Here is an 11,659-nt window from a genome sequence, read left to right on the forward strand (position 1 = left end):
GCCGGAACCTGGTGGCGGCTTTGAGGCGAGGCCAGCTGACACATGTTCCATGCGTGGCCCATGTGCTCAACCTCGTGGTTCAGCGGTTTCTAAAGTCATACCCAGAGCTGTCTGATCTGCTGGTAAAAGTTCGCCGCCTGTCTGCACATTTTCGAAAGTCACCTACTGCTTCAGCCGGCCTTGCCGGCTTTCAGCGCAGTTTGCATCTTCCGGCTCACAGACTGGTGTGTGATGTCCCCACGCGTTGGAATTCAACTCTGCACATGTTGGTCAGGATATGTGAGCAGAAGAGGGCAGTTGTTGAGTACCTGCATCACCTAAGCCGTCCGGAAATGGGTCAAACTCCACACATAACACCTGAGGAGTGGAGATGGATGTCCGACCTATGTACCATCCTCCAAAACTTTGAGGACTCCACCAAGATGGTGAGTGGTGATGACGCCATTATTAGCGTCACCATACCGCTACTCTGCCTTCTAAAACGGTCTCTGCTCAAAACCAAACATGATGCATTGCAGGCGGAGCGCGATGAGTTGCAGCAAGAAACAGTAGTGGGTGTGGGTGATAACACACAGCCCAGCCTCGTCTCATCACAACGTGCAGTGGAGGACTATGACGAGGAGGAGGATGAAGACATGGAGCAAATCTCCGGCCAAATTGAGGATATGACACGCACACCAGTCATATCCTCGGTTCAGCGTGGCTGGCCAGAGGACAGGGTAGATGAGGAGGAGGAGGAGGAGGAGGAGGAGGACAGCATGTTCAGTCAACGTGTTGGTCAGGCTACTGAAGTCCTGGCTGTTAAGAGTCTGGCGCACATGGCTGACTTTATGGTAAGCTGCCTGTCTCGTGACCCTCGCGTTAAGAACATCTTGGCCGACAATCATTACTGGTTGGTAACACTGTTAGACCCACGCTACAAGGAGAACTTTATGTCTCTTATTCCCGAGGCGGAGAGGTCAACCAAAATGCAGCAGTTCCGGAAGGCCATAGTCACGGAAGTAGGCAAAGCATTCCCCTCACAAAACGCTAGCGGCATAGGTAAGGAATCAGTGGACAACCAAGGCGTACAGCCGAGAGAGGCACAAGTCCAATCCGCCAGAGGTAGGGGAACAGTCTTTAAGATGTGGGACAGTTTTCTCAGCCCCTCACGTACCACAGCCCCTGAGGTGCGGGGTAGTGCCACAAGAAATCCTAAGTTTGCCCAGATGCTCAAGGAGTACCTTGCAGATCGAACAACTGTACTCCGACATTCCTCTGTGCCTTACAATTATTGGGTATCCAAGGTGGACACGTGGCATGAATTGGCTCTCTACGCCTTGGAAGTCCTGGCCTGCCCTGCCGCTAGCGTTTTGTCAGAGCGTGTTTTTAGTGCCGCAGGTGGAATCATTACAGATAAACGCACCCGCCTGTCAACTGAAAATGCTGACAGGCTGACTCTGATCAAGACGAACAAGGGTTGGATTGGGCCAGACTTCACCACACCACCAGCAAATGAGAGCGGAATTTAAAGTTTGTAACGGGAATTTGCCATGTACCTCCAGTCACCCATGGGTACACACTTCTGGACTTTGGATAATCGCTGGACTGCTCCTCCTTCTCCTCATGCGCCACCATGATGACCGTTACAAGAGTTAGGCCTTTGTTTCAGGTATACCCCCAGTGGTAAATTTTTTCGCCCATTCTTTGCAGAATGGACATTACAACGACAGGAGACCCGCTCCTTTGCAATGGGAACAATGTTTTGAGGCCCTCATGCACGTCTCTATGCAGGGACAACGTGGAGCCTCCCAATTTTTGGCTGCCCTGCCAAAGGGCTATACTATAATACACCCACTTCCTGACAATGGACACTTAATGTTTTGAGGCCCTCATGCACGTCTCTATCCAGGGACAACGTGGAGCCTCCCAATTTTTGGCTGCCCTGCCAAAGGGCTATACTACAAAAGACCCACTTCCTGACAATGGACACTTAATGTTTTGAGGCCCTCATGCACGTCTCTATCCAGGGACAACGTGGAGCCTCCCAATTTTTGGCTGCCCTGCCTAAGGGCTATACTATAATATACCCACTTCCTGACAATGGACACTTAATGTTTTGAGGCCCTCATGCACGTCTCTATCCAGGGACAACGTGGAGCCTCCCAATTTTTGGCTGCCCTGCCAAAGGGCTATACTACAAAAGACCCACTTCCTGACAATGGACACTTAATGTTTTGAGGCCCTCATGCACGTCTCTATCCAGGGACAACGTGGAGCCTCCCAATTTTTGGCTGCCCTGCCTAAGGGCTATACTATAAAACACCCACTTCCTGACAATGGACACTTAATGTTTTGAGGCCCTCATGCACGTCTCTATCCAGGGACAACGTGGAGCCTCCCAATTTTTGGCTGCCCTGCCAAAGGGCTATACTATAATACACCCACTTCCTGACAATGGACACTTAATGTTTTGAGGCCCTCATGCACGTCTCTATCCAGGGACAACGTGGAGCCTCCCAATTTTTGGCTGCCCTGCCAAAGGGCTATACTACAAAAGACCCACTTCCTTCCAATGGGCACTTCAGGTTTACAGGCCCTCATGCACGTCTCTATCCAGGGACAACGTGGAGCCTCCCAATTTTTGGCTGCCCTGCCTAAGGGCTATACTATAATACACCCACTTCCTGACACTGGACACTTAATGTTTTGAGGCCCTCATGCACGTCTCTATCCAGGGACAACGTGGAGCCTCCCAATTTTTGGCTGCCCTGCCTAAGGGCTATACTACAATAGACCCACTTCCTTACAATGGGCACTTCAGGTTTACAGGCCATCATGCACGTCTGTATGCAGGGGCATTGGTGAACCTCACAATTTTGGACTGCCCTGGCAAAGGAAAATACTACAAAGACTCAGTTCCTCAAAATGGGCACATTAGACTCAGAGGCCTTTATGTACGTCTCTTCTCAGGGACATCGGAGTGCCACACAATGTTTTACGTAAAATCTTTCATGTATTGATCTCAAAAAGTAACATACATTAGCTCTATCTCACTATTGGGTATGTGCCCTTAACATTTCCGCTATGAAAAATCATTTTGGTGTCATTTTGGAAGGTTTTCTGGTGAGTCCGTAAAAATGGCGTAAAACGCGGACAAAATTATTCACAGCTGTGACTTTTGAGTGATAAATGCTTCAAGGGGTCTTCCCCATGCTGTTGCCATGTCATTTGAGCACTCTTCGGAGACTTTTGTGCCATTTTTAGGGTTTCTACATGCTGCCGGTGGTCATTTCACAAAAATACTCGGGTCTCCCATAGGATAACATTGGGCTCGGTGCTCGGGCCGAGTACACGAGTATCTTGGGAGGCTCGGCCCGAGCTTCGAGCACCCGAGCTTTTTAGTACTCGCTCATCACTACTAATAAACCTAAAAAATAAAAATAAATTGAATAAAAATCATGAATGTTGTGTTATAACAGGAAATTCGGTGTAAGAATGAATATCCGGGATGAGAGTTCAGCGAATGAGTTATAGAAATTGTTACAAAAAGGAGTGTGTACGGTTTATGCGTAAATTTTCAGAATGCGTACATGAAAATTATATGTATGTGAGAATGTCCCCCATGCTTTGTAAAAAGTTATTTATGAAAATGTAAATAAAATATATAAAAATGCCTAATTATTTATAATTTATGAGAAAGATATATATGTATGGAAGAATGTTATAAGGTGTCCAAGAACCATAAAGAAAAAGGGTGCATATATAATGTTAGAGGTCTAGAGTTCCACCAGGCTATATCACCCCTAAAGAAATAGAAAGAAGACCTTACTACCTGTGTACCCCAAAAAAAGCTATATTTCTTAGCCAGGATTATGGTGGAGATATGCACAAGTGAAATAAGAATATAAAGTAATACAATAAGATTATAAAACCAATATGTGTGCATTCATGCACCACCCGGTACGCTACCCTTGCCAAATTGCTCACTCTAGATCCCCACACGATCCATGAAGCCGTTCCCCCGGTCACACCGCCTGCTGCCGGTTCCCACTCATCCCTGGGGGAGTTAGGCGAGTGGTATCGAGAGCTACATGTCGGCACTGATGATACCCCCATACACCACAAGGAAGGGGTATACCGGGTGGTACAGGAGTATGAGCGGGTTTTTAGCAAGCACCCTCTAGATTTTGGGCAGATTAAAGGGGTTCAACACCACATCCCTACCGGTACACACTCCCCTATTAAAGAGAGATACAGGCCTATTCCCCCTGCGCACTACCAATGCGCCAAAGACATGTTGAGGAACATGAAGGAGGCAGGGGTTATTAGGGACAGCTGTAGTCCCTGGGCCGCTCCGTTGGTGTTGGTTAAGAAGAAGGATGGCACCATGCGGATGTGTGTGGATTACCGGAAGATTAACCAGATAACGCATAAGGATGCTTACCCTCTGCCCCGCATCAAAGAGTCCCTGGCCTCGCTGAGAACCGCTAACTACTTCTCCACCCTTGACCTCACCAGCGGGTACTGGCAGGTGGCCGTGGCACCGGAAGACCGAGAGAAGACTGCCTATGGAACCGTTTTGCTGTACTTGGATGATGTGATTGTGTACTCACAGACGTATGAAGCCCACCTGGAGCACCTAGCCGAGGTGTTCGCGTCCCTTGCCAAGTATGGGATGAAGTTGAAGCCCTCAAAGTGTCATCTGCTGAAACCCAGAGTGCAGTACCTAGGACATGTGGTTGGTGCGGAAGGTGTCGCCCCCAACCCCGAGAAGATCACCGCCATCCAAGACTGGCCGAGACCGACCACAGTGAGGGAAGTGAGGCAGTTTCTGGGCCTGGTGGGATATTACCGTCGCTTCATTAAGGGGTACACAAAGATGGCTGCCCCCATGCAAGACCTCCTCGTAGGACAGACCAAGGGTGGTAGATCCCTAGTAGCCCCATTGGTGTGGGAAGAAAAGCATGAGGAATCCTTCCGCCAGCTGAGAACAGCCCTGACCGGAGAGGAAATCCTACCGTACCCTGACTACAGCCGCCCATTCATCCTCTACACCGACGCCAGCAATGTGGGCTTGGGGGCTGTTCTATCCCAGGTCCAAGACAGAAGGGAAAAGGTAATAGCTTATGCTAGCCGAAAACTCCGACCGACTGAGAGGAACCCTGAGAACTACATCTCTTTCAAGCTTGAGCTCTTGGCACTGGTGTGGGCTATCACCGAGCGGTTCCGCCATTACCTGGCAGCAGCCAAGTTCACCGCGTACACAGACAATAACCTGCTGACCCATCTAGATACGGCCAAGCTGGGCGCGTTGGAGCAGCGGTGGGTGACCAGGTTAGCCAACTACGATTTCACCATCAAGTACCGGGCCGGCCGTACCAACGTCAATGCCAATGCACTCTCCCGGATGCCCCACCTGTCGGAAGAGGGGCCAGAGGATGATGACCTCGAAGAGATCGAGTTGCCTGCATTTCACCGGCCATTCACTGAGAAGGTGCACGTCTACCAACAACGGGTGAACCTGGATCCGCTGCCCCGACAGGACTGGCAGGAAGCTCAGGACCAGGCACCTGCTGTCCGCCTGGTCAAGACTCTAGTGGAACAGGGTTCTGCTGGGATAGACCCTGCTGCCCCTGCCGAAGCCCAACGTCTGTGGCAAGAACGGACCCGGCTATACCTACACCAGGGGAAGTTGTATCGCGAGCTGATTAATCCAAAGACTCATGAGAAGATCCGCCAGCTGGTGATTCCCCAGGCTAACGTGCCCACCGTCCTGCAAGCATACCATGATGGTGCAGTGCACTTCGGGTGGAAGAAGCTAGAGATGTTGTTAAGAGAGCGGTTCTATTGGAGTGGAATGCGGGAATCTGTGGAGGCCTGGTGCCGAGAATGTGGCCCTTGCGCATTGAGAAGGAAGGACGAGGCCAGCCAGAAGGCACCCCTACACCCGATCATTACACACCAACCGCTGGAGCTGGTTGCCCTTGACCATGTAAAGCTCACCCCCAGCCGAAGTGGGTACACCTACGCTCTGACCATCGTAGACCACTACTCGAGGTTCCTGGTGGTTGTCCCAGTTAAGGACTTAACCGGCCGCACCGCTGCTAAGGCTTTCCAGGCTTATTTCTGTTGACCGCATTGGTACCCGGAGAGGGTGCTTACCGACCAGGGTCCGGCCTTTGAAGCAGAGGTATTCCAGGAATTCTGCCAGTTGTACGGCTGCAAGAAAATCCGGACCACGCCTTACCACGCCCAAACCAATGGCATTTGTGAAAAGATGAACCACTTGGTCCTGGGCCTCCTCAAGACGTTACCACTGGAAGAGCGGAACCTGTGGCTGGAGAAGCTACCTGACCTGGTCGATATGTACAACAACATCCCTTCCAGCTCTACGAAATGCACTCCAGCATACCTGATGAGAGCTCGTCCCGGCCGGCTACCAGTGGATCTGGAAATGGGCTTGGAAGCTTCAGAAGCACTCCTGTCGACAGCTGAATGGGACACTCGGCGGAGGACACAGTACCGACAGGTCCAGGAGTATGTTGAAAAGAACTTGTGCCGGAGTCGGGGACAACAGGAGCAGTGCTTCAACAAGAAGGCGCCTGCCGGTTCCTTCCAACCTGGGGATGTAGTGCTGAAGCGGAAAAGAAGGGCCCACAAGCTGGATGATCAATGGGAAAAAACCCCGTATGTAGTCCAGCCCACAGGATGGGAGAATGGGAAGGCCTACCAGATCAGCCGTGACCAGGGGGGGACTTTGGCCACGGTTTCCCGAGACCACCTGAAGAAGTGCCCACCAGCATTGAGAGTAGCGGATGAGGCTCCAGTTCCCAGTCCAATGGAGAAGGAAAAAGAGGTAATCCACACCATGATGGGTGATTTTCCAGCAGACTGGCCTACACAGAACGGTGCGGTGATCCTTCCAGTGATACTGTTCCCACAACCCGTGGATGAAGAAATGATGGAAACGGTTAACCGCGAGCCAGTGCCCAGGGATGTACCTGTACCCAGCTCCCCTACGCCTCCGCCTGCCCCACATGATAGCAGGGAGGAGGAACTGACTGTTCCCTCTGCCCCACTGCCTGTCACCACTGACACCGGACCCCGAAGGTCCACTCGCCCCAACCTAGGTAGACCCCCACTTAGGTACAGGGAAACTACTCTTTAAAAGGGGGGGGGCTTTATGTGTTGAGTGTACCAGTTTGAAAGTTTTAAATGATAAGTAAAGATGATCAACCAAAGAAGTTTACCTGATTGAACCGTGATTAAACCGGCCGTTGCCAGCAACTGTTGTCCCCGTAGGGACTGTGCAACCATTGCGTAAGGAACTGCTTACGGACAAGCCCGAGAACTTGCAGGGCAACCACAAACTTAGTGCAATGTAAATAAAAATGTTTGTTGGCTTGACACCGTTACCGCCTCCGGAGAGGCTGATTTGGGAGGATGGGCCTGGAGGAAAGGGATGGCCTAGGCCCGCCACTACCGTAACCGGTGGCGATCCTCCGGGGGTTCAGGGGTCCCCTTGGACGTGGGCCCCCTGAAAGAGACAGAACCCGCTCGGGCAACTTGGTGCTGGACTGGGGTCAAGGGGTGCTGCCCGCTTCTTAGGGGCAGCATCAGGGCCAGGTTGTTTGGGTGGGAGAAGAGCGGAAGCTGTACCGTTGTAAAATGTTTATGATGCTTTTACATGTTTTACCGTTTTATTGTTTTTCAGTTGTGAAAATAAAACCGGTGATGGACGGGCAGCCCGCGGACGGTCTGCATTTTACTATAGGGGAATGTGGCGCCCTGGACAAGCCAGGTCGTCACAGGTACTACACCAACACACTCTACACTCCGGCTAGGCACACCGAAGCTAAACACAAATCCTAGTTGCCTTCCTCCAGGGGCTGATGTCCACACCAGGGGGTGGGCCAGGCGGTTGATCCCACCCACCGAGGAGTTCACAGTCCTGGAGGCGGGAAAAGGAGTCAGATTAGAGATCAGTTTTGGAGTTAGAGAAGTGAAGAGGAGAGGAGACTGACCGTGTCCGGTTGTGTGGCCCGGGCACTCAGCAAGGTTGGCAGACGGTGGTGACCTTCTGCAGGAGAGGCTGATTGGAGTGAACCGTACGGACCGGGGATGGGCGGTGGCCCGCCGGTACCAGATCGGGGAGTGAAGAGAAGCCAGCACCATCCGGCAGGGCCTACGGACCCCGACCAGGCTAGGAGTCGCCGTAAAACCGGTCAAATCCGTTAGCGACAGGAACCTCCAGGGTTTCCCAGCAGTCAAGACCCGATTGAAGGCAACAGCTCACACCGTAGAGGGAAGCACAGTCACCGCCAAGGCTACAGTTCCCAGGGCCAGAGCCTGCGGGCAAAAGGGGCTCCCTCAGCATCCATCCAAGCTGGGGAGCGGGTTACCGGCGGGAAGCCCGCTAGATTTTGGGGGAATAAAAGGGGTCCAACACCACATCCCCACAGGTGCACACCCACCCATCAAAGAGAGCTATAAGCCAATACCACCTTCACATTGCCAGTGTACCAAGGACATGTTGAGCAACATGAAGGCGGCTGGGGTTATCCGTGACAGTTGTAGCCTTTGGGCAGCTCTGTTGATCCTGTTAAAAAAGAAGGACGGCACCACTCCCCGTATTGAGGAATCGCTAGCTGCATTGAGAACTGCAAATTATTTTTCTACCCTTGATCTCACTAGTCACTATTGGCAAGTGTCCGTTGCTGAGGCAGACCGGGAGAAGACCGCCTTCGCCACCCCTATGGGTCTCTGCGAGTTCAAAAGCATGCCCTTCGAGCTGTGCAATGCGCCAGGAACCTTCCAGAGGCTGATGGAATGCTGCTTGGGACAAGATTTTAGGGTGTATAAAAAGGGAGATTAGATCCCGTGATCCCAACGTATTGTTACACCTCTATAAATCACTTGTAAGGCTACATCTGGAATATGGGAACCAGTTTTGGGCTCCACATTTTAAAAAGGACATTCAGAAGTTAGAGTCAGTTCAAAGGTGGGCAACTAGACTACTACAAGGAATGGAAGGCCTCCCATATGATGACAAGTTGAAAAAGTTATTAAGTGATTATTGGCTGCAATGGGGCTTTCTGGCTGGTGCCAGCCTCTCTTCTTAGCACACAGGAACCACAATCCCTACACCATGCTTCAATGGATTCTCTCATCCCAGCCCAGTAAAACTACATATTTTACACAGTCATAAGCAGCCAAAAGGGATCTATTCTATTCAATTGCAAATGATCTAGATAAGACTGAGAATAAGATACTGCACGGGACATAGCAGAGTTGGTCAAGTTGAGTGGAGATGAGTTTGCTATTTGGCACAGCTTTTTGCATCAATAAAGCAAGTAAAAGGTGTGAAAGATAAAAAAAAGGGTGAAAGTGTGAAAAGTGAATTGGCCAAATTGAGGTGCATATAAAGTTTTTGCTTTCTTTCAATTCACTAATGGGGCTCATTTGAATCAGGTGAATTGAGTTCTGCTTTTGGAAACTGGGTTAAGAAGGGGTGCACCGGTCCTGGAGGTACTGCAATACCAGGTCAATGCGTGGAGTGGACAGAGCAAGATTTTTTCCATCTCCTTGTTCTAAAAATCCATTTAATATATGGTCCCCAGAGAGGGGACGTATCAGATATTAAACTGATAAGAACAGATTTAATTTTTTTTTTTTCTGTTTATCAGTAGGACTTCAAAATAACAAAGGTGATCGCCTCCCGTTGCCTGGGAACCGTCCAGGCACAAGAGGGCTATGTGTCACCAGAAGGCGCACACACTTCCTCAAGGCCGGCAGACGTGCAATCCCAGGCATCTTCCAGTACCGACCAAGGTAGCGTCCTCCGAAACTACACTTGATCTTAGCCAAAAGGCCGAGAAGCTATAACCCGAATTGGTTACGGCCTTGAGTGGCACCCTGGCCTATACCGGACACATCTTAGGGAGAGGGAGACAAACCCACGCCTACAGAAGACATTTTGTCACCCAAGCCAACCCTTGAAAAGGCTGTTTTGCAGAGCAAAAACAAGAAGAATGGTGCTTTTTGCAGCCGCCGCCCACTGCAATGAATCTGAATAACTCCTCCTTTTGGACACAAGCACCTCCCCTCCCCCTTGCAGTCTTTCCAATTCATGATACAAAAAGACGGACAGACAGGACAGGACAGGCTGCCTGACTTTCCGTCACTGCCACCCTTTGCCATCCTTGCCCGTAGAAAGCCCTTTCATCATCCCCAAACCCTAATCTTTTCCCTTCCCTTCCCAGATGCGTCTCACTCCCTTTCATTAGGAAGTGAGCGCAGCCTTTTCTCCGTTCTGCACATGCGCGACGTTAAACACAAATGCGCAGGCGTGCGTTCCATTACCCTCACTGCATTCCACTCCCATACAGGAAGTGGGCGCAGCTATTACTACGGTCGCACATAAAAGAACCCACGGCCACCACTGCACATAGCTGACTCCACCACAGGACACCCACTTCTACACCAACGCAGGTAAGACAGGATCGGCACCTCTATGCTCCCGTTACAATCAGGCTCAGTCACCATGTGATAACGCTCTCAACTCTTTAGTTGCAGGCTCCCCTTGCTTCACCTCCACTGGCTGTGCTGCCATTTCCTCTCCCACCTGGAAGGTATACTTTATTCCACTATTTTCCTGTTTCTCTCTTCCCCCTTTTCCCATAACCTACTTTTATCTGCATTTGTGGGGTATCTATATGCTATTTACATCATAGTTTTATTCATTAATATGGAAGGGAAGAGTGCCCATGAGAGTGTTGAACTGCGGAGAGCAAGAGATTAAGCTGCTCCGATTTGCCACCATTGATAAGCTGTTCTCAGTAGATACACATGCTATCCAAACAGCAGCATCCACCATTGCTTCAGCCCACCCATTCAGTGACAGCTCACCAAGTCAGCCAGAGGAGTGGTGTAAGGAATTACACGTAGGCACTGACTCCACACCTTCACATCACAAGAAGGGGGTCTACAGGCTAGTGCAAGAATACGAGCAAGTCTTCAGCAAACATCCGCTAGACTTTTGAAGAATAAAAGGGGTCAAACACTACATCCCCACAAGTGCACACCCACCCATCAAAGAGAGATATAAGCCAAAACTACCTGCACATTACCAGTGTACCAAGGACATGTTGAGCAACATGAAGGAGGCTGGGGTTATCCGTGACAGTTGTAGCCTCTGGGCAGCTCCGTTGGTCCTGTTAAAGAAGAAGGACAGCACCACTCCCCTGTATTGAGGAATAGCTAGCTGCATTGAGAACTGCAAATTATTTTTCTACCCTTGATCTCACTAGTCGCTATTGGCAAGTGTCCGTTGCTGAGGCAGACCGGGAGAAGACCGCCTTTGCCACCCCGATGGGTCTCTGCGAGTTCAAAAGCATGCCCTTCGAGCTGTGCAATTTGCCAGGAACCTTCCAGAGGCTGATGGAATGCTGCTTGGGACACCGAAACTTTGAAACGGTACTGCTATACCTTTATGATGTTATTGTTTATTCTAAAGCAAACAAGATTTTAGGGTGTATAAAAAGGGAGATTAGATCCGGTGAGCCCAACGTATTGTTACCCCTCTATAAATCACTTGTAAGGCCACATCTGGAATATGGGGTAAAGTCCTGAGCAGGTTGATAACCATTGGTTTGAGCATGGTAGGGTGTAGTGCGCA

At 50.5% G+C, this 11,659-nt stretch overlaps 1 pseudogene; it reads right to left on the reverse strand.

The window, feature by feature from the left end:
* Positions 1-9,488: 9,488 nt before the first annotated feature.
* Positions 9,489-9,694, reverse strand: LOC142289206 (U2 spliceosomal RNA; annotated as a pseudogene).
* Positions 9,695-11,659: the final 1,965 nt, after the last annotated feature.

The sequence above is a fragment of the Anomaloglossus baeobatrachus genome, unplaced genomic scaffold (assembly GCF_048569485.1).
Source record: "Anomaloglossus baeobatrachus isolate aAnoBae1 unplaced genomic scaffold, aAnoBae1.hap1 Scaffold_91, whole genome shotgun sequence".
Taxonomy (NCBI): Eukaryota; Metazoa; Chordata; class Amphibia; order Anura; family Aromobatidae; genus Anomaloglossus; species Anomaloglossus baeobatrachus.